Genomic DNA, 23,784 nt, shown 5'->3' with positions numbered 1-23,784 from the left:
CATGATCCCTGTCCACAAGGATCTTACAGTCTAGTGAAGTTTACCATCTACCATCGCTCACCTGTAATCAATCAGTCGAACTCTAGTATGGCCTCAGCATCAACTCTTTGTGGAAGACTGAGAGAACAGTCTGGGTAATAATAATAATAGTGATGGCATTTGTTAAGCATTTACTATGTGCAAAGCACTGTTCTAAGTGCTGGGTAGAGTACAATGGAGATAGGAATGGGGTCACAGTCTATTTCTAGTGGTGGCTTCTCTGTAAATGGAACTATGAAATGGAAAGGATGTCCCTCAATCTGAATTCCGAAGAGTTTCAACAAGTGGTCGACACTCCCATGTATTTTAAATTATAATGATACCTTAGAGTTAGAGTTTTGCAAATTAGAGAGGGAGAGAGGGGAAAGGGTGGGGGAGGAGAGAGAGGTGGTATTGTAGTCAAGGGCTGATTGGCTTGGATTTAAACTTTTTGTCATCCTCCTCCCCATGAGCTTCATGGAATGTATGGTTACTAAGTAGTTAAAATCTTTACTACCCTGTCAGCTCCTTGAGGGCAGGGCTGGGTCTTCTAGCTCTATTAATAGTCTTCCAAGAGCCTAGTGCAGTGCTTTCCCACAGTAGGCATTCAATAAATACTATTGACCGATTGATTAATTGAAAGTTGAGAGAAATTACACCCTTCCTCCAAAAGACAGTCCCGATTTTATCCCCCACCACCTTGGACATGCCATCCTATCAACCACTTTAGCACTTTAGTGAGTGAGTTTCTGTTTATTTCCTATTTATTGCATTACTTTTTTGTCATTTGTATCTTTTCTCTTACTCTCCTAGCCATTGTGTATTTAGCAATTTCTGTCTACTTGTCTCTCCCTCCCCACTAGATGATTAACTCCTCAAGGGCAGGAATCAAATCTTTTACCCCTGTGGTATGTTTCCCAGGCAACTTGCATAATAGGCACTCAATGAATGCTGTCGATGATGGTAAAGAAAAAAATAATAGTTATGAATTTTGCTTACCCTTCAATCCTCCTTTCTAACTATTTCTTCCTCTTCCAGCTATACTCACCCACTAAATTCCTCCCCTTACCTTACTGCCAGGAGAAATAGCTTGAATTTCTGGACCCCTGGAGTGACATTTTATCTAACAATGTTATTAATTGTTTGGGACCTCTAAATCAGTGGTTGGACCTCTGGGGCTTCCTGTTTTCCCTCTGCCAAATTTTCCCTGGTGCATTTGCAGCTTGGTAGTGATGCCCCAATTCTTGCTGCTGGGCACAGGGTGACAGATAACTTTTCTGAGCAGAGCAAATCATTATTTTTTATGGTATTTGTTCATTCATTCAATCATATTTATAGAGCACTTATCATGTGCAGAGCACTGTACTAAGCGCTTGATTGTTAAGTGCTTACTGTGTGTCATGCATTGTTCTAAGCACTGGAGTTGATACATTTAATCAGGTTGGATGACACAGTACCTGTCCCACATGGGGCTCATAGTCTAATGAGTAGGGGGAATCCCATTTTGCAGAAGAGGAAACTGAGGCACAGATCAGTTAAGTGACTTGTCCTGGGTTCTAATCCTGATCCACCATGCAATAGGTGGATCAGGATTAGAACCCAAGTCCTCTGACTCCCAGGCCCATGCTCTGCCCACTAGGCCACACAGCTTTTGGAGGTATTTGAAAGTGGGAAGCATTAGGAGGGGGAAAAGAATAATAATAATAATAATGAGGTTGGTATTTGTTAAGCGCTTACTATGTGCAAAGCACTGTTCTAAGTGCTGGGGTAGATACAAGGTAATCAGGTCCCACGTGGGACTCACAGTCTTCATCCCCATTTTACAGATGAGGGAACTGAGGCCCAGAGAAGTTAAGCGGTTGACCAAAGTCGCACAGCTGACAAGTGGCAGAGCCGGGATTTGAACCCATGACCTCTGACTCCAAAGCCCATGCTCTTTCCACTGAGCCACGCTGCTGGACATTAAATTAATGATATAAGACATAACTTCTATTGTTTCCTTTTAAATATCTTTGGCATGGTTTAAAGCTCCAGGCCTTTGGGGTGTGAAGAAGAGAAACAGGAGGGAGATGCTGCAAAAGAGGGAGGCAGGGAACTACCATCAATAGTAGCAATTGAGCACCTTCCAAAGGCAAAGCACTGTATTAAGTACTTGAGAAAGTATGATAAACCCAAGGCAACATTTTCTGCCCACAAGGCACTTACACTCTAACTAAGGGGGAGGGGGAAGGGGGGCAAAGACCCTTATAGAAATCTTCCCCAGCAGTGGAATTAGAATAAATAAAATTGAACTTTCAGGGAAGAGAAAGTAGTAAGAGTAAATGAACATAATTTTAAGCCTGACCTAATTTCCTATGGGTCTGATCTTGTTGGGTGTGGACAGCTTTGTATGGAAGGATTAGGTGAGTTCGTTTACTTTCCTCCAACTGGTCCAATGTTGTGATGGGACAGTTTGATAGCAGTCACAGTGATGTAATATGATAATAAGTATTGTAAGGGAAAGCTCCAAGCAAAGTGGAGGATTCTGAGGAAATCTCTTCACTGCTCAGAGAACCCATGCAAAGCAACACTAACACCCATTACAGAATAGACAATCACCAGGCCAAGGGGGCTGCATGGCCAAGCAAGACCCATCCCCATGGGCCATAATAATAATAATAATAATAATAATAATAATGATGGTATTTGTTAAGCCCTTACTATGTGCGAACCACAGTTCTAAGCACTGGGGGGATAGAAGGTGATTAGGTTGTCCCACATGGGGCTCACAGTCTTAATCCCCATTTTACAGATGAGGTAACTGAGGCACAGAGAAGTGAAGTGACTTGCCCAAAGTCACACAGCAGACATGTGGCGGAGCTGGGATTAGGGCCCATGATCTCTAGCTCCCAAGCTCAGGCTCTTTCCACTGAGCCACACTGCTTCCCCATAGGAGCAGAGCTTGGACTTCCCTCCCAAAGGACTGGAAAGACAGAGAGGAACAGAACCAGGCACTGAGACCCCAAGGCCAGGAGGGATGAGCAATAGAAACAGGGGGCCCATCTTGGCTCCCTTCTAAAGAGGGAGGAAAGACAGAGGAGAATAAGAGGCCTCAAAGTTAAGCAGAATTTCTCCCCATGAGCAGTAGGAACAAAGGCTCCAGCTCCACCTCTTCACTAACAATAGTAATAATAGTGCTATTTCTTAAGCACTTACTATGTGCCAGGCACTGTTCTAAGTACTGGGGTAAATACAAGGTAATTGGGTTGGTCACAGCCCCTGTCCCACATAGTGCTCCCCATTTCAGAGATGCAGTCACTAGGGCACAGAGAAGTGAAGTGACTCTCCAAGGTCACACAGCATACAAGTGGTGGAGCCGGTATTAGAACCTAGGTCCTTCTGACTCAGGTCCGTGTTCTGCCCACTAGGGCACGCTACTTCAATAAGGATGAAGGGCCCTCTTTCCATGGAGGAAGAGTAGAGAGGAAAGAGATGGGAATTGGCTAATGGGCAGGGACGGGATAAGAAGCGATAAGGTTGAAATACTGAATAAAAATTGCCATTGATGGGGACTCTGTGAGTGACATTGCTCAGGTGTAACTCTGGGACTCTGTTCCCCTCTGGGAAGATTAACCCTGGTTGCCGGTGGATGAGTCCGTGGTGGTTTGGGGATCCCCTGTCAGCGGGGATCTCTGGAGACCCTGGATGCCAGGCCATCTCCCACAGCTGTTCATTCAATCGTATTTAGAATCATCAACATGGTGGACCAGGAGGGCGCATATGGCGATTCCTGATGTTCCTCGAGGTCAGCATAGCTGATGGACCTGGGGCTTCTGAGGGCAGAAGGGAGATAAATAATAAATAAATAAATAATAATAATGGAATTTATTAAGCGCTTACCATGTGCAAAACACTGTTCTAAGAGCTGGGGAGGTTACAAGGTGATCACGGTCTTCATCCCCATTTTACAGATGAGGTAACTGAGGCCCAGAGAAGTGAAGTGACTTGCCCAAAGTCACACAGCTGGCAATTGGCGGAGCCAAGATTTGAACCCATGACCTCTCACTCCAAAGCCCGGGCTCTTTCCATTTGGCCACGCTGCTTCTCAGTGAGTCCAGATGGACTCAGGACTCACAGACAGGACCCCCCCCAGGGGCTGGATGCCAGGTGTGGGGGGCGGGGAACAACTGGCTATCCCTGGGGCTGGTCACTGAAAATGGGAGTTTGGGTTTGGTCATAGGCCAGCTTGTATTAAAGAGGTCAAACCTAATGGTCAGAGTCAAGAGCAATACTTCTTTCCTTAGCTCCTACAATAATAATATTTAATAAGCATTTACTCTATGCCCAAGCATTGGGATAGATACATTTAAAAAAAAATTATGATCTCTCTTTACCATTCTATGATCTTTTTGGCACTCCATCTTATAAATGTTAGTATTTTGATTTAGGCCACACTCAATTCTTTAATGTCACGTTGCTTCTCTTGTTTCTTTTACATCCTGGTCACGCTAATTGTTTTATATCTGCTAACTGCTTACTATGTGCTAAGCACTGTTCTAAGTATTGGGTAGATAAAGATAATCAGATTATACACACTCCCTATCCCACATGGGGCTCAAGGTCTAAGTAGGAGGGAGGACAGGTATTGAATACCCATTTTACAGATGAGGAAACTGAGTGGTGACTTGCCCAATGTCACAAGGCAGGTAACTGGTGGTGCTCATACCACCCCTTTCATGATTCCTACTTTACCGGAATCCCCTCACTTCTTTCCTGGATTCGAATTACACTTGGATTTACATTTTTTGTTCACCCCTCCCTCAGCCCCACAGCACTTATGTACAGATCTGTACTTTATTTATTTATGTTAATGTCTATCTCCCCTTCTAGACTGTAAACTTCTTGTGGGCAGAAACTATATCTACCAACTCTGCTAAATTGTACTCTTCCAAGCGCTTGGCACAGGGATTTGCACGTGGTAAACATTCAATAAATATGATTGATTTATTCTTGTAACTCAAAAGCTTTCATTTTTTGAGCTTGAGTCTATAGCTGGCAATCACCACCTTGCAAATGCTGGCTAATTCTTTTCTTCTTTTTCCCCTGGGGTTGTATGCCGCTTAACAAATACCATCATCATTATTATTATTTTTATTATTCATTCATTCATTCATTCTTAGGATGGTAAACTCTGGTAGAATAACCACCTCTGATTTTGAGGTTGTCTGTCTTCTATTTTCAGTTTCTTCCTACATCTAGGGTGGGTCTAGATACCCCATTGATGGCAGTGTGGCCTAGGTGACAGAATATGAGCGTGGGACTCAAGCGATCTGGGTTCTAGTCTATGCCTCAGTTTCCAAACTGTAAGCTCATCTCTAGACTATAAACTCTTTGTGGGCAGGGAATATGTCTGTTTATTTTTATATTATATTCTCTCAAGCACTTACTACAGTGCTCTGCACAAAGCAAGCACTCAATAAGTACAATTGGATCAATGAATGAATGAGTTTCCTCATTTGTAAAATGGGGATAAGAAACCTGCTCAACCTCAATCAATCAATGAATCAATCGTATTTATTGAGCACTTACTGTGTGCAGAGCACTGTACTAAGCGCTTGGGAAGTACAAGTTGGCAACATATAGAGACAGTCCCTACCCAACAGTGGGCTCACTGTCTAGAAGGGGGAGACAGAGAACAAAACCAAACATATTAACAAAATGAAATAAATAGAATAGATATGTACAAGTAAAATAAATAAATAAATAAATAGAGTAATAAATATGTAGAAACATATATACATATATACAGGTGCTGTGGGGAAGGGAAGGAGGTAAGATGGGGGGGTAGAGAGGGGGACGAGGGGGAGAGGGAGGAGGGTCTCCAGTTGTTGCTCGTTCACCTCCACATCAAACAGAAATTCCTTACCATTGACTTTAAACCACTGAATCACCTGATCAGTCAATCAATCAATCAATCAATCGTATTTATTGAGCGCTTACTGTGTGCAGAGCACTGTACTAAGCGCTTGGGAAGTACAAGTTGGCAACATATAGAGGCAGTCCCTACTGAACAGTGGGATCACAGCCTAAAAGGGGGAGACAGAAAAAAACCAAACATACTAACAAAATAAAATAAATAGAATAGATATGTACAGGTAAAATAAATAAATAAATAGAGTAATAAATATGTACAAACATATGTACAAACCTCCCTCTCTCCCTCCTTCCCTGCATCTCCTCTGATTATCTTTTAGCAACCCCAGCGCTCAGCACAGTTCTTGATGTGTCTTATTGAGGACACCCTTAATAAACACCATTATTATTATCATTATTATTAATAATAGCATTATTGCAGCTGCTGGAAACTGCCCAATTTCTATGCCAGGTTTTTTTTTTTGTTGTTGTTGTTTTTTAGTATCTCGATCTCTGGCATGCTGAAGGCACAGCTCCTGAGTGGGGAGTGCGAGGAGGGAGGGAAAAGGAATAATTCATGGAGGGGAGGAGAGCGACTGCTGACATCAAAAGGCACTCCTGTAGCCCTTTCCAATCTCTCATGCATCCTGGCCAGCAGGAAGGGTGGGGGCAAACTCAGGAACATGGCAAAGATGGCCTTTGCCTCACTTCCCACATTCCTTTGGTGGGATTCTCACCACTCCCCAGGCTTCTCCCCAATCCCACCTTTTCTTATTTAGAATGAGGGCCCCCTGAGGTCCAGTGTTTACTATAAGCCAAGCACTGTAATAATAATAATAATAATAATAATAATAATAATAATAATAATTGTGGTATTTGTTAAGCACTTACTATGTGCCAAGCACTGTACTAAGCACTGGGGTGGATATAAGCAAATCGGGTTGGACACAGTCCCTGTCCCCCTGAGTGGACATAGTCTTAATCCCCATTTTACAGATGAGGTAACTGAGGCCCAGAGAAGTGAAGCGACTTGCCCAAGGTCACAGAGCAGACAAGTGGTGGAACCAGGATTAGAACTCATGACCTTCTCACTCCCAGGCCCGTGCTCTATCCACTATGCCTGTACTGTTTGGGCTAGGGTCTTGACTTATGCTGTCAAGTTGTCTCCAACCCATAGCAACTCCATAGACACATCTCTCCCAGAACGACCCACTCTCCATCTGCAATCGTTCTGGTAGTGTATTCATGGAGTTTTCTTAGTAAAAAATACGGAAGTAGTTTACCATGGCCTTCCACACAGTAAACTTGAGTCTCCACCCTCAACTCTCCCATACAGCTGCTGCCCAGCACAGGTGGGTTTTGACTTATAGCAGATTGCCTTCCACTTGCTAGCCACTGCCCAAGCTAGGAATAGAATGGGTAGGCCTCTGCTAGACTCTCCCTCCCATAGCTGAGACTGGTAGAGTACTGGAAACTCTGCAGGTGCCATCCCAAAAGGGGAGGGCTAGGGTAGATACAAGATAATCAGGTCAGGCACAGTCTCTGCCTCATGTGGGGTACACATTCTAAGGGGGAAGATGAACAGGTATTTAAACCACGTTTTAGAGATGAGGAAACTAAGGCCCAGAGAACTTAAGTATCTTGCAGGGAAGTGGTGGATGCACTTTCCACAGTTAGAACCCAGGTGCGCTTTCCACAAAGTTGCCTCCCCTTGAATCATTTAGCCTTTACCGTATTCTTCTCCACACAGTAAACACTCAATAAATATGATTGATCAACTGATTGATTCTCCAATACTTGTACAGTGTTTTGCACATGGTAGGCATTCAAGGAATATCAATTGTTCAATCAATAATATCTACTGTATGTCCAACCTGTGTAGAGCACTATACTAGGTGCTGGAGGAGAGTATAATAAAATTGGTAGGCAGAAAACCTGCTCTCAGAGAATTTACTCTCTAAGGGGGGACACTAAAATATAATACAGATAGGAGGAGGTAATAGAGTATATTATGGACAAAAGCACTAAAGAGGGTTGTGAGTTCTTAACCTGCAAGAATGCTCTGATTTAGGAGGTGGGGAATATAAAGCAGAGAGTTTAGAAATTATCCAGGGAAGGTTTCCTAGAGCAGATGTGATATCAGAAGGGCTTTGAAGAGGAAGTTCCACGTAGGGGTAACGGCCTGAACAATAGGCTGCAGTGAGGAGAAGTAAGAAAGACTCTCAGGGAATAGTTGGACTAAGGGGAATGAAGACAGTAAGCTGAGATGTAATGGGAGAGGAGAGTGAAAACAAGCAGGAACAAAATCAATCCACCCATCAACCAATCAAAAGCACTTATTGAACACTGTGTGGAAAACACAACAAAGGCTAAATGAGAGCTCCCTAAGGGTCAGGGACCTTAGTAATAGTAACTGTGGTATTTGTTGAGTGTTTAATATGTGCCAAGCAAGCAGCGTGGATTAGTGGAAAGAACACGGGCTTTGGAGTCAGAGGTTATGGGTTCAAATCCCGGCTCTGCCAACTATCAACTGTGTGACTTTGGGCAAGTCACAACTTCTCTGGGCCTCAGTTACCTCATCTGTAAAATGGGATTAAGATGGTGAGCCCCCAGTGGGACAGCCTGATCACCTTGTAACCTCCCCCGTGCTTAGAACAGTGCTATGCACATAGTAAGCACTTAATAAATGCTATTATTATTATTATTATTATTATTATTATTATTATTATTATTACTAAGCTCCAGGGAAGATACAAGATAGTCAAGTCAGACACTGTCTCTGTCCCACGTGGAGCTTCCAGTGGGGCTCACAGTTAAAGCATAAGTGAGTATGCAGAGCACTGTACCAAGTGCTTGGGAGAGTACACTATAACAGAATTGGTAGACAAGTTCCTTGTCCACATTGAGCTTACAGTCTAGAGAGAAGTGAATGCCCTTTTTTCATGGTATTTGTTAAGTGCTTTTATACCTCAGGCACTGTACCAGGCAATACTAAGCACTGGGGTGCATACAAGGTAATCAGGTTGGACACAGTCCATGTTCCCTGTGAGGTTCACAGTCTTAATCCCCAGTTTTCAGATGAGATAACTGAGGCAAAGAGAAATTAAGTGACCTCCCCCCTTCAAAGCCCTACTGAAAGCTCACCTCCTCCAGGAGGCCTTTCCAGACTGAGCCCCCCTTTTCCTCTGCTCCTCCTTCCATCCCCATCGCCCTGACTCCCTCCCTCTGTTCTAACCCCCACCCTGCCCCACAGCATTTGTGTATATATGTACATATTTATTATTCTATTTTATTAATGATGTGCATATATCTATAATTCTATTTATTTATATCGATGCTATTGATGTCTGTCTACTTGGGGTTTTTTTTGGTTTTATTGTCTGTCTCTGCCTTTCTAGACTGTGAGCCCGTTGTTGGGTAGGGATTTTCTCTATTTGTTGCTGAATTGTACTTTCCAAGCACTTAGTAGAGTGCACTGCACACAGTAAGCACTTAATAAATACGATTGAATGACTGAATGAATAAAGGTCACACAGCAGCTGGGATTAGAATATAAATCCTTCTGATTCCTAGGCCCACACTCTAATCACTAGACCACGCTGCTTCACTAAACCAACTGTCAAGTTTTGACTCGATAAGAATAGATTATTGGGGGTTTCTGAGGAGAGCGCCATTCAAATGCCATCGAATGAATCAATGCAGATTGCCTTCAGTAGTCATTTCATTTCCCATTGACACCTTTCTTCAGGGCCTCCATCATCTCCTGGTAATAATAATAATAATGATAATAATAATAATAATAATAATAATAATGGCATTTATTAAGTGCTTACTATGTGCAAAGCACTGTTCTAAGCACTGGGGAGGTCACAGGGTGATCAGGTTGTCCCACGGGGGCTCACAATCTTAATCCCCATTTTCCAGATGAGGTAACTGAGGCCCAGAGAAGTTAAGTGACTTGCCCAATGTCACACAGCAGACATGGTGGAGCTGGGATTCGAACCCATGTCCTCTGACTGCAAAGCCCGGGCTCTTTCCACTGAGCCATGCTGCTTCTTTAAGAAACATGGTAGAAACATGGTAGAAACATTGACACTCTCCTCCTAGACTAGTGACTAGGCCTCATCTATTACCTCCTGCTCATCAGGCCCTAGTTGACAGTTTCTAGAAAACACCTAGATAAAACATTGAGATAAAACTCCTTAGCTCAGGAAGCTGGCCAGCTGTAAGAGAAATTCACCCATTTCGATTCCCTTAGAGTCCTTCCCAGCCCTGCAGGTTTTTCATGTACATATGCTAGTTCCCTTTGAAGCCCTGGAGACTGAGACCCAGCTTGGAGGTGAATGAGAATGGGGTCTTTTGTTTATGACCACTCCCCGACTCCAAAGGACAGGATCTCTGCTTCCTTCTCTGACCCTCTGGAAGCATTAATACAGGAACCTGCACACTGCCAATTCAGCTACCAAATTAATTGTTTTGGTGGTTTTTCAGCTATCGGCCTCTGTTAGTCACTCAGTTCTGTTCCTCCACTCAACACCTCTCTCCCACTCAAGTGCAAACTCCACTCTGCTAAGCCCTCAATCCTTGCTGTTCCGACATAGAACTGCCTTCCTCCATATCAGAACAGGGACCTCTCAGAGCTGAAGATCAATTTTAAAGTCAAATGACTCAAGAAAGCAATTGTTCAACACAATTCTGGAATGTTTTAAGAACATTCTCGAAGCAGGTACTTATTAAAAGGCATTTGGTGTGCGAAATGGGTTTGGACTCCTTTTATCTGCAAATAATTTGGCTGACAAAAGTTGTTAAGATTCTGATATTCTAAGGTTTTAAGTACCTCTCCTTTTGTGTATGTTATTAATCCTCCTACGACTGGTTAGAGCAAGTAGCACATGTGTTTCCAAATGTTGGTCCAAGTTTTCTGTGGCCTGTAGAGGAGGCTGAGGGGTAGCAATAGGTTTTGATAAAATCCAGGGGAACAGAGTGTGTCAGCAGTACAACTGGAGAAGCAGCATGACATTGTGAAAAGTTCCTGGACCTGACAGCCAGGGGACCAGGGTTCTAATCCTGGCTCCACCACTTATCTGCTGTGTGACCTTGGGCAAGTCACTTCACTTTTCTGGGCCTCATCTACCTCCTCTGTAAAATGGGGCTTAAGACTGTCAGCCTCATGTGGGACGCGGACTGTGTTCAACCTGATTTGCTTGTCCCTACCCCAGCCCTTAGTACAGTGGCTGGCACATAGTAAGCGCTTAACAAATACCACTTTAAAAAAAAGAAAAAAGGCCAACATGGAACCCAGAGTCACAACCTAACAGTGCACACACAAAAACGGTCATGTTTGTTCCATGGGATTCCTGGTGCTGCTTTTCCTTCGACCTCCTTGTCTCATAAAATGGTTAGCTTCTTGAGGTCAAGGACAGTGCCATTTACTCTTACTGCTCCCTTTTCCCGTAGGTGCTCAATAAATACTATTGGATGAAAGGTTTTCAATCATTTTCAATCATTATTTCTCCCAGGAACTGCCAAGAACAAACAAGCAGCTTGTATCTACCCCGGCGCTTAATACAGTGCCTGGCACAAAGTGTCTAACAATGCCATAATAAAAATCTCTAATATGGCCCCAAGTTGCCCCATGGATTAGATGCAGAATGCCTAGCACTCTTCATACTCTCCCTTTAGACTGTAAGCCCCTTGTAGGCAGGGAACACATCTGCCAACTCTTCTATATTGTCCTCTCCCAAGCATTCAATACAGTGCTCTGCACACAGTAAGCACTCAATGAAAGTCACTGATTAAGTCAATGTTTCCCAGTTCACTGCCCAGCCCACTCTCTCTAGTCAATCTATGGTATTTATTAAGCGCTTGCTGTATGCAGAGCACTCTACTAAGTACTTGGGAGAGTAAAATACAACAGAGTTGGTAGACACATTCCCTATTCCCTGCTACTAGAGTTCCAAACCACTACCTTGCTGTTTCAATGTCTCATCCTATCCTGACTGGATTACTGCACCAGCCTCCTCTCTGATCTCCCATCCTCCTGTCTCTCCCTGGGCACATTCTGGGAGAACCGGGGACGCTCTGGGCATGTTACCCCCCACCTCAAAAATCTCCAGTGGTTGCCTGTCAACCTACACATCATGCAAAAACTCTGCTTATCGGCTTCAAGGCCCTCCATCACCTCGCCACCTCCTACCTCAACTCCCTTCTCTCGTTTTTCAGCCCAGCCTGTGCCCACCACTCCTCTACCTGTAACCTCCTCACTGTGCTTCGTTCTTTCTTGTCCCACCGTTGACCCCCGGCCCATGTCCTCCCCCGGCGTGAAATGCCCTCCATCCACATATCAACCAAACTAGCTCTTTTCCTCCCTTCAAAGCTCTACTGAGAGCTCACCTGTTCCAGGATGCCTTTCCAGATTGAGCCTCCTGTTTCCTCTCCTCCTCCCCATCCCTCCCCTCTGTCCTACCTCCTTCCCCTCCCCACAGCACTTGCATATATTTATACAGATTTATTACTCTATTTCTTTTACTTGTACATATTTACTACTCTATTTTGTTAATGATGTCCATATAGCTATTATTCCATTTATTCTGATAGTTTTGACACCTGTCTACATGTTTTATTTTGTTGTCTGTCTCCCCCTTCTAGACTGCGAGCCCGTTGTTGGGTAGGGACTGCTTCTATATGTTGCCAAATTGTACTCCCCAAGCACTTAGTCCAGTGCTCTGCACACAGTAAGCGCTCAATAAATGCGATTGAATGAATGAATGAATGAATAGAGTTCCATCAGTGAATGTGTCTATGTCTTCTCAAACACCATTATTATTATCATTTTTATTATTCGGTGTTAGCAATTTCTGTGTCAAGGTCTGTGCCACGTGATGATAAATAATTCAATCGATCGATAGTATTTGTTGAGTGCTTACTGTGTGCATTACATTGTACTAAGCGCTTTGAAAAGTACAATACAATGGAGTTGGTAGATACAATCCGTGCCCACAATGAGTTTACAGTCCAAGGATGAAATTATATTCCAAACAGACATGTTTCCTGTCCCACAGGGGCTCAGAGTGTAAGAGGAAGTGAAAGCCCTGGAATGGTAAGACACAAACTCCAGGTCACACAGCAGGCCAGTGGCCGATTTGGGATTAGAACTCAGGTCATGTGACACCCATTCACATGCCATTGAGCCATGAGGCTTCCTAGGGAATGCAATGCTACTCATGACCTACTCTTATCAGCCAACTTCCCAGACCCTGACAAATTGTTTTTGGGCCTCTTGTTCAGTGGAATACATATGGATATGCTTAATGGCAATTCCTCCTTTTATTGAGGGTAGGGGACTATTAGTACATTGACACAGACATTTTGTCCCAGAATGGATGCTGGGGGAACGTCCCCCTTAGGATCCTGCCCAGGGCAGCCTTCAGGTCCCTGTTCCTCAGGCTGTAGATAAGGGGGTTCACAGTGGGGGGCACCACAGTGTAGAACACAGAAACCAGCAGATCCAAAGCCGAGGGCGAGTCTGAAGGTGGTTTGAGATAGGCAAAGAATCCGGTAAAGAGAAAAATGATGATGGCAGTGAGATGGGGCAGGCAGGTGTAGAAGGCTTTGGTTCGGCCCTCGGAGGACGGCATGCTCAGCACGGCTAGGAAGATGAAGACGTAGGAGAGGGTGATGTAGATGAAGCAGATGGCATCTAAGACTTACCCAGCAGCTACACTCACGTCAATGGCAATGTGGACTTCAGAGCAGGAGATTTTCAGCAGAGGGGGGACATCGCAGAAGAACTGCTTAACAATGTTGGACCCACAAAAAGTCAATGAGAAGGTAGAAGCTGAAAGCAAGATTCCAACCAGACCCCCACTGAGCCATGAGGCTGCTGCCATGCGCATACAGGCTGTTTTGTTCATGATGAGCTCATAAAGCAGCGGGGAGCAGATGGCAGCGTTGCGGTCATAAGACATTGCGGTGAGGACAAAAATCTCTGAACCGGCAAACAAGACCACTAGGAAGAGCTGTGAGACACAACCCAGAAAGGAGATGGAGGTGTCACCGGTCAAGGAGATGACAATGGATTTGGGTACCATGATAGAAATATAGCAGAGGTCTATGAAAGACAAGTTCTTGAGAAAGAAGTACATGGGGGTGTGGAGACGCTGGTCGAGAGTGGTTACAACAACAATGAGAAGACTCCCCAGAAGGGCTACTAGGTAGAAAAGGAGGAACAGCATGGCATGGAGCAGCTGCAGCTCCAGGATGTCAGAGAACCCCAGGAGGAGGAACTCAGTCACAGTGGAGATGTTGGTCATTTCTGGGAGATGATGCTGGCTCCCTGGAAAGGAAGAGGGGAACTTCAATTTAGAAATATTGGCATTCGCTCCAGGCTGTAAGTTCCATCTGGGCAGGTAACACTTTTACAAATGGTATCAATCAATCAATCAATCAATCGTATTTATTGAGCGCTTACTGTGTGCAGAGCACTCAATCAATCAATCAATCAATCGTATTTATTGAGTGCTTACTATGTGCAGAGCACTGTACTAAGCGCTTGGGAAGTACAAATTGGCATCACATAGAGACAGTCCCTACCCAACAGTGGGCTCACAGTCTAAAAGGGGGAGACAGAGAACAGAACCAAACATACCAACAAAATAAAATAAGTAGGATAGAAATGTACAAGTAAAATAAATAAATAAATAAATAAATAGAGTAATAAATATGTACAACCATATATACATATATGCAGGTGCTGTGGGGAAGGGAAGGAGGTAAGACGGGGGGATGGAGAGGGTGACGAGGGGGAGAGGAAAGAAGGGGCTCAGTCTGGGAAGGCCTCCTGGAGGAGGTGAGCTCTCAGCAGGGCCTTGAAGGGAGGAAGAGAGCTAGCTTGGTGGATGGGCAGAGGGAGGGCATTCCAGGCCCGGGGGATGACGTGGGCCGGGGGTCGATGGCGGGACAGGCGAGAACGAGGTACAGTGAGGAGATTAGTGGTGGAGGAGCGGAGGGTGCGGACTGGGCAGTAGAAGGAGAGAAGGGAGGTGAGGTAGGAGGGGGCGAGGTAATGGACAGCCTTGAAGCCCAAGGTGAGGAGTTTCTGCCTGATGCGCAGATTGATTGGTAGCCATTGGAGGTTTTTGAGGAGGGGAGTAATAAGCCCAGAGCGTTTCTGGACAAAGATAATCCGGGCAGCAGCATGAAGTATGGATTGAAGTGGAGAGAGACACGAGGATGGGAGATCAAAAAGAAGGCTGGTGCAGTAGTCCAGACGGGATAGGATGAGAGTTTGAATGAGCAGGATAGCGGTTTGGATGGAGAGGAAAGGGCGGATCTTGGCAATGTTGCGGAGCTGAGACCGGCAGGTTTTGGTGACGGCTTGGATGTGAGGGGTGAATGAGAGAGCGGAGTCGAGGATGACACCAAGGTTGCGGGCTTGTGAGACGGGAAGGATGGTAGTGCCGTCAACAGAGATGGGAAAGTCAGGGAGAGGACAAGGTTTGGGAGGGAAGACAAGGAGCTCAGTCTTTGACATGTTGAGCTTTAGGTGGCGGGCGGACATCCAGATGGAGATGTCCTGAAGGCAGGAGGAGATGCGAGCCTGGAGGGAGGGGGAGAGAGCAGGGGCAGAGATGTAGATCTGGGTGTCATCAGCGTAGAGATGATAGTTGAAGCCGTGGGAGCGAATGAGGTCACCAAGGGAGTGAGTGTAGATTGAGAACAGAAGGGGACCAAGCACTGAACCTTGGGGAACCCCCACAGTAAGAGGATGGGAGGGGGAGGAGGAGCCTGCAAAAGAGACTGAGAAAGAATGGCCGGAGAGATAAGAGGAGAACCAGGAGAGGACGGAGTCTGTGAAGCCAAGGTCAGATAGCGTGTTGAGGAGAAGGGGGTGGTCCACAGTGTCAAAGGCAGCTGAGAGGTCGAGAAGGATTAGGACAGAGTATGAGCCGTTGGATTTGGCAAGCAGGAGGTCATTGGTGACCTTTGAGAGGGCAGTTTCCGTGGAATGAAGGGGACAGAAGCCAGACTGGAGGGGGTCGAGGAGAGAGTTGTTGTTGAGGAATTCTAGGCAGCGCGTGTAGACAACTCATTCAAGGAGTTTGGAAAGGATTGGTAGGAGGGATATGGGACGATAACTAGAAGGTGAGGTGGGGTCAAGAGAGGGTTTTTTTTAGGATGGGAGAGACATGGGCATGTTTGAAGGCAGAGGGGAAGGAACCAGTGGAGAGTGAGTGGTTGAAGATGGAAGTTAAGGAGGGGAGGAGGGATGGAGCGAGAGATTTCATAAGATGAGAGGGAATGGGGTCAGAAGCACAGGTGGCCGGAGTAGCACTTGAGAGGCAGAAGGAGAGTTCCTCTGAGGATACCACTGGGAAGGATGGGAGAGTAGCAGAGAGTGTTGAGAGCCGGGGGGTTGGAGAAAGGGGGGAAGAGACTTTGGGGAGGTGGGACCTGAGGGATTTAATTTTGTTAATGAAGTAGGAGGCCAGATCGTTGGGGGTGAGGGAAGGAGGAGGGGGAGGAACCGGGGGCCTGAGAAGGGAGTTGAATGTACGGAAGAGCTGGCGGGGGTGATGGGCATGGGTGTCAATAAGGGAGGAGAAATAGTTTTGTCTGGCAGAAGAGAGGGCTGAGTTAAGGCAGGAAAGGATAAAGTTGAAGTGAACGAGGTTGGCATGGTGTTTAGACTTTCGCCAGCAGCGTTCGGCAGCTCGAGCATAAGAGCGAAGGAGGCGGATAGTGGCAGTGATCCAGGGCTGTGGGTTAGTGGTGCGAGAGCGGCGAAGGGAAAGGGGAGCGAGTGAGTCTAGCTGAGTAGAAAGGGTAGAGTTAAGAGCAGTAATCTGATCATCAAGACTGGGTAGAGAGGAGAGGGCAGCGAGGTGGGGTGTGAGGCGCTCCGCAAGATGGGTGGGGTCCAGGGACAGGAGATCTCTGTGAGGGAGTAATACGGATTTACAGGGGAAAGGAGTGTGAGTGAGGACGCAGGTGAGAAGATTATGATCAGAGAGAGGGATTTCAGAGTTGGTGAGGGTGGACATAGTGCAGCGGTAGGAGATGATGAGGTCGAGGGTATGACCAAGTTGGTGAGTGGGTGAGGTGGGGTGGAGGAAGAGGTTGGCAGCGTCAAGGAGAGATAGAAGGCGGGTGGCAGAGGAGTCGTTAGGAATATCCATGTGGATATTGAAGTCTCCGAAGATCAGAGTGGGCATGGAGAAGGAGAGAAGGAAGGTGAGGAAGGGGTCAAAGTCGTTAAAGAAGTTGGAAGTGGGGCTGGGAGGGCGGTAGATGACGGCTTCAAGAATCTGGAGGGGGTGGTAGATGCAAATAATGCGGGCTTCAAAGGAAGGGAAGGAAAGGGAAGGGGGAGGAGGGATAGTGCGAAAGCGACATTGGGGGGGCGAGAAGGAAACCGACACCTCCTCCTTTTCCGGTGAGTCTGGGGGAGTGGGAGAAGAAGAGGCCTGCACTGCAGAGAGCAGCAGAAGAGACCGTGTCGTCCGGAGACAGCCATGTTTCAGTTAGGGCGAAGAGGAGTAGAGAACTGGAAAGGAAAAGGTCCAGGATGAAAGGGATCTTACTTAAAACGGAGCGGGGGTTCCAGAGGCCACACTTGGCAGCAGCTGTCGAGGGTGGGGAGGGAGGGTGAAGGGTGTGAGGGGTGGGGAGGGTTTGGATTGGGATGAGTTTGCGGGGGCCTGGGCGGGGAGAGTGGGAAGGGGGGTGGCGATGGGAAAGGAGAACTGGGATGGGCTGGGGGTGGGGAGAAGGGGAGGGAGAGGGTCGGGAGGGAGGAGCGGAGGACCTGCGCTGGTACAGAGGAATCCTTGTTAGGGGGTGAGGGGGAGTGGTCTTGGTGGGTGAGAGGGAGGGAAACAGCTGGGTGGGAGAGGGGAAGGGGAAGGTGAGGAATGGGAATGGAAGTTGGGAGCAAGGGAACTGAAAGTTCATGGTGAGGTCAGCAGGGCGAGTGACAGTACAGCGGGAGGTTAACAATTGAGATGCAGAAGCAATAAAACAGTAGCAATGATAAAAGTAGGCGATGGCATCACAGGGTGTAGTTAAGCAATCAGTATGCTATGGCAATAATAGAATTGGCAGATAATGATGTCACAGAGAGCAGATACAAACTATTAAGAGCTGGAGTAGGGTGGGCCAGTTAAGGGGGATCAGGGAGCAGAGATACCTGGGGAGAGGAGCGGAGAGTCAACTAGCATGGGAGGGCTGAGGAGGTGCCAATGAGGTTGTCGTTAATGTACCCTCCCAAGTACTTAGTACAGTGTTCTACACACTGTAAGTGATCAATAAATATGATTGATTCTATTTTAATAAATAAGGCAGTTATATTCATTGATCACCTATAGAGTTCAATAGTATTGATAAATGTAGGGGTATTCATTCATTCATTCATTCAATTGTATTTATTGAGTGCTTACTGTGTGCAGAACACTGTACTAAGCACTTGGGAAGTACAAGTTGGCAACATATAGAGATGGTCCCTACCCAACAGTGGGCTCACAGTCTAGAAGGGGAAGACAAAGAACCAAACAAAATATATTAACAAAATAAAACAAATAGAATGAACATGTACAAATAAAATAGAGTAATAAATATGTACAAACATATATACATATATACAGGTGCTGTGGGGAGGGGAAGGAGGTAAGTCGGGGGGAAGGGGAGGGGAAGGTGGGGGAGAGAAAGGAGGGGGCTCAGTCTGGGAAGACGTCCTGGAGGAGGTGAGCTCTCAGTAAGGCCTTGAAGGGAGGAAGAGAGCTAGCTTGGCACATGTGTGGAGGGAGGGCATTCCAGGCTAGGGGGATGACGTGGGCCGGGGGTCGACAGCGGGACAGGCGAAAACGAGGCACAGTGAGGAGATTAGCAGCAGAGGAGTGGAGGGTGCGGGCTGGGCTGGAGAAGGAGAGAAGGGAAGTGAGGTAGGAGGGGGCGTGGTGATGGAGAGCCTTGAAGCCGAGGGTGAGGAGTTTTTGCCTGGTGCGTAGGTTGATTGGTAGCCACTGGAGATTTTTGAGGAGGGGTGTAACATGCCCAGAGCGTTTCTGGACAAAGGCAATCAGGGCAGCAGCATGATGTATCTATTGAAGTGGATAGAGACACGAGGATGGGAGACCGGAGAGGAGGCTGATACAGTAATCCAGACGGGATAGGATGAGAGCTTGAATGAGCAGGTAGAGGTTTGGATGGAGAGGAAAGGGTGGATCTTGGCAATGGTGCAGAGGTGAGACTGGCAGGGTATGAACACATCAATCAATAGCTCAATGGTATTTACTGAATAGCACTGTAGTAAGTGCTTGGGAGAGTTCAGTCCAACGGAGTTGCCAGATATTTTCCTCCCCACCAGGAGGTAACAGTCTAGTGGGTAGACACCATATACCATAAATGCTTAATAAATAAGATGGATTGATAGCATCGATGAAGTAATCAACACTAATTACTTTTGGAGTTTGCTAGCGCTTAGAACAGTGCTTCACACATAGTGTGCGCTTAACAAATACCATAATCGTTATTATTAAATCAATCTATTGTATTTGTCACCTGTGTGTTCGATAGGATTAATATGAGCAGTGCTCTGGCATGTTGACTTATGCTGTGGATTGGCCTCTGACCCATAGCAACTCCATGGACGTATCTCTCCCAGAATGCCCAACCTCCATCTGCAAGCATTCTGGTACTGGATCCATAGAGTTTTCTTGGTAATAACAGAGAAATGGTTTACCATTGCCTTCTTCCACCCAGTAAACATGAGTCTCCACCCTCGACTCTCTCCCCTGCCACTGCTGCCCCGAACAGGTGCATTTTGACATGCAGCAGATTGTCTTCCACCTGCTAGCCACTGCCCAAGGTAGGAATGGAATGGACATCCCTCTGGTTGACTCTTCCTCCCTTGGCTGAGCCCGGAAGAGTACTGGAAACTTTCATCATCATCATCAATCGTATTTGTTGAGCGCTTACTGTGTGCAGAGCACTGTACTAAGCGCTTGGGAAGTACAGGTTGGCAACATATAGAGACTGTCCCTACCCAACAGTGGGCTCAGAGTCTAAAAGGGGGAAACGGAGAAAAAAACCAAACATACTAACAAAATAAAATAAATAGAATAGATATGTACAAGTAAAATAAATAGAGTAACAAATATGTACAAACATATATACATATATACAGGTGCAGTGGGGAGGGGAAGGAGGTAAGGTGGGGGGATGGAGAGGGGGACAAGGGGGAGAGGAAGGAAGGGGCTCAGTCTGGGAAGGCCTCCTGCAGTAGGTGAGCTCTCAGTAGGGCCTTGAAGGGAGGAAGAGAGCTAGCTTGGCGGATGGGCAGAGGGAGGGCATTCCAGGCCCGGGGGATGATGTGGGCCGGGGGTCGATGGCAGGACAGGCGAGAACGAGGCACGCTGAGGAGACTAGCGGCAGAGGAGCGGAGAGTGCAGGGTGGGCTGTAGAAAGAGAGAAGAGAGGTGAGGTAGGAGGGGGTGAGGTGATGGAGAGCCCTGAAGCCCAGGGTGAGTTTCTGCCTGGTGCGTAGGTTGATTGGTAGCCACTGGAAAGCCACACCTTTCCAGGTGTGATCCTGAGGGTGGGCAGGGGTATGTACCCATCAGTTAATCAAACAATGGTATTTACTGAGCACTTAGGGCTCAGTCAATTCCTATTTTACAGATGCAGTATTTGAGGCACAGAGAAGCAAAATGCCTTGGTCAAGTCACCCAGCAGTCAAGGGGCAGAGCCATGATTAGAACCCAGTTTCCCAAGTTTGTTGTTAGGTAGGGATTGTCTCTATCTGTTGCCGAATTGTACTTTCCAAGCATTCAGTACAGTTCTCTGCGCATAGTAAGTGCTCAGATAATACGAGTGAATGAATTAATTAATTAATAGCAGAGCAGGATTAGAACTCAGCCCCCCTTACTTCTACCACTACTCCTTGCCTCTCCCTGGGCCCAGACAAATTTTTTCCCTGGAAGATGATGGGAGAAGATTCCCTTCTCCTCCTCCCCTCCAGACCTCTGCCGGCCAAGATTTGTTCACTGCCTCCACTGCCCCACCTTGGATACAAACACAACCGCCGACACAACCAATCTGACTGGTTCTCAGAGGAAAATGAAACAGACTGAAGTCTGGTTGACTCCACTCAACTCCTTGCCACTAGCTTCAAGGCTTTTGACCAGTGTTGTCCTCCATGTTTCCCTTCCCTCTTCACCAACTCCCCTCCAGCCCTTGGAAACAGATTTGCTCCCTGTGCCTCTCCAAGGACATTCACTTCTCCAACACATGGCTTAGATCTTTCCTTCTGCCCAAATCTCCCTCTCCCTCCAAATTTGCCCAGATTGATGTTTCTTCTCCCCATGCCAAATCAGCCCAGATGCCAACTCTGCATTTGCACATTCACAACTGCTCATCGGTCTTCCCTACATATAGATGCACATTACTATGGAAGAATTTATTAAGCTGTGCATTCACATTTTCATGCTTATTTCCCCCTAGCTGTAAATTATTTTATATCAGTCTTGCCCAGCAGACTGGTAAGTCCAGCAGGGAAGGGACTGAATCTCTTACCTCCATTGTGTTCACCTGACATTTCTGCATGGAGGAGTTGATGATAGTGCTGGTGGTCTAGAACCAATCACACTCTCTCAGTCCCTCCCTCTCACTTCTCACTAGAAACATTTTCTGACATCCACGACCCACTTCCCTCCAATGTGACCACAGCATGATGCTGAGGCTGTGCTGCAGGGCCCCAGCCAGCCACTCACACACACACACACACACACACACACACACACACACACACTCGCTTAAACTGACTGTGGTTACATAAATACACACAGTCACACAAACCCACACCTATTTAGCCAATCATTTATTCATTTAATTACTTGCTAAAGCATCACTCCCCCAACTCAGAATCGTACCTGAAGAGTTTTCAGTGCTCTACCAGTCTCGGCTACCAGACGAACAGTTAAGTAGGGGCATACCCATTCCATTCCCAGCTTGGGCAGTGGCTAGTGGGTGGAAGGCAATCTGCTGCAATTCAAAACTCCCCTGTGCTGGGCAGCAGTGTCATGGGAGAGAGTCGAGGAGGAGACTCAAGTTTACTGCAGGGAAGAAGACAATGGTAAACCACTTCTGTATTTTTACCAAGAAAACGCTATAATAATGATTGCATTTGTTAAGCACTTACTATGCGCAGAGCACTCTTCTAAGCTCTGGGGGGGACACAAGGTGATCAAGTTGTTCCACGTGGGGCTCACAGCTTTAACCCAATTTTACAGATGACGTAACTGAGTCTCAGAGAAGTTAAGTGACTTGCCCCAGGTCATACAGCAGACATGTGGTGGAGTCGGGATTCAAACCCATGACCTCTGACTCCAAAGCCCTTGCTCTTTCATTCGCTATGGATCAGAGATGACACGATAGCATAAGAAAAGACAAAGAAGAGTTCAAACACCTCTCTTCCAAACCCTTCACTGGCACCATGTATCTTTGCACATGAAACAAAAATACCTCACAATTATCTTCAAGGCTTTATACCATGTTAGACTCACTCTTAATTCCCATTTTACAAATGCGGTGTCTAAGGCACAGAGAAGCAAAGTGACTTGCCTGACGTCACACAGCAGACAAGGGGCAGAGCCAGGATTAGAACCTAGGTCCCCGAGCCGGTTGTTGGGTAGGGATTGTCCCTATCTGTTGCCAAATTGTACTTTCCAAGCAGTTAGTACAGTGCTCTGCACACAGTAAGTGCTCAATCAATACGATTGAATGAATGAATGAATGGCAGAGTCAGGATTAGAACCCAGGTCCCCTTCCTACTACCATCCAGGCATGCTAGATGGATGGAGGTAGATGTGGTAGTGGAGATAACTGATGATTGTGGCCACTGCACTGTTAAATACGTACTCTCCTGAAAGACTACCCTCCCCTCTGAGGAAGTAGCCCTGATCCAAAGTCGGACACTGGCCCCAGGTGTGAGCACTTCCCCTGAATGGCTCCATCTGTTGCATTCCCATCGCAGTCTCTCCCTCCCCCTCCAACACCCCCCCCGTCAGACTCACTGGGGCAGCGTAAGGCTGTAGGGCACTGACCTCTGCTAGCTTGGGATGTTCCTCTCTCCACTCCAGTTCTTGGGTGCAGCTGGCTATGAAAGAAGGAATGGCATGGAACCCTCAGCCCCTCTCTTATCTCCTGTGGGCAGGAAGATGTTCTTCAGAGAGTCCCCCACCTCGAAAGATAAAACAGCCACTGCTCCGTGGGGAACCCCTGGAGGATCAACTCAGGAGGGACATCGTGTCCCGGCCAATGCCAAAATCCTCTACCTGTGAGGTCCCTGAGGTCCTGCAGAGATAAAGGCCCAGTCCCTAAAGCTGCAGCAATGGTGCTGCACCCCAGGGTTCCCATGGAAACAACATCATCTGCATCCCAACATCCCAAAGGTTTCTAATGTTACTGACAATCTACATCAACTGTGGGTGATTTCAGCTTCAACTCATATACCACCTTCGACAATCAGCTTCTCATTCAGTCAGTCAATTGATAGGTTTCATTTTCTGACACCTTCTGATTTCAAGGCTCGAGAGAGCAAAAGATTCCTCTGAATCCATCCTCTGATCCTCCCCCAGGCTGAGTGGGTTGGGGCAGAGGGCTGAGGTTTTGAGAATGGGGTGATGGGAAGGAGAAATTCCTGGCTGGAGGAAGAATAAGATGGAAATGGCTCCTCCTGTTGTGATGATTTACTAACCTAGGTTCTGGAAACTAGAGTTACAAACTGCTCCCTTGCTAGTTCAATCTCTCATCCTATCCCAACTGTATTACTGTACCAGCCTTCTCTCTGATCTCCCATCCTCCTGTTTATCCCCAGTT

At 46.5% G+C, this 23,784-nt stretch overlaps 1 non-coding gene and 1 pseudogene across 1 annotated transcript; both read right to left on the bottom strand.

The window, feature by feature from the left end:
- Positions 1-1,175: 1,175 nt before the first annotated feature.
- Positions 1,176-21,988, bottom strand: LOC119922963 (annotated as a pseudogene).
- On the bottom strand, positions 7,273-7,410 carry LOC119922977. Its single transcript, XR_005448749.1, has one exon. It is a non-coding gene; the product is annotated as a small nucleolar RNA SNORA7 (small nucleolar RNA).
- Positions 21,989-23,784: the final 1,796 nt, after the last annotated feature.

Source organism: Tachyglossus aculeatus, unplaced genomic scaffold, assembly GCF_015852505.1.
Source record: "Tachyglossus aculeatus isolate mTacAcu1 unplaced genomic scaffold, mTacAcu1.pri scaffold_134_arrow_ctg1, whole genome shotgun sequence".
Lineage (NCBI taxonomy): Eukaryota > Metazoa > Chordata > Mammalia > Monotremata > Tachyglossidae > Tachyglossus > Tachyglossus aculeatus.
This window is presented reverse-complemented; position numbering and strand designations above follow the sequence as displayed.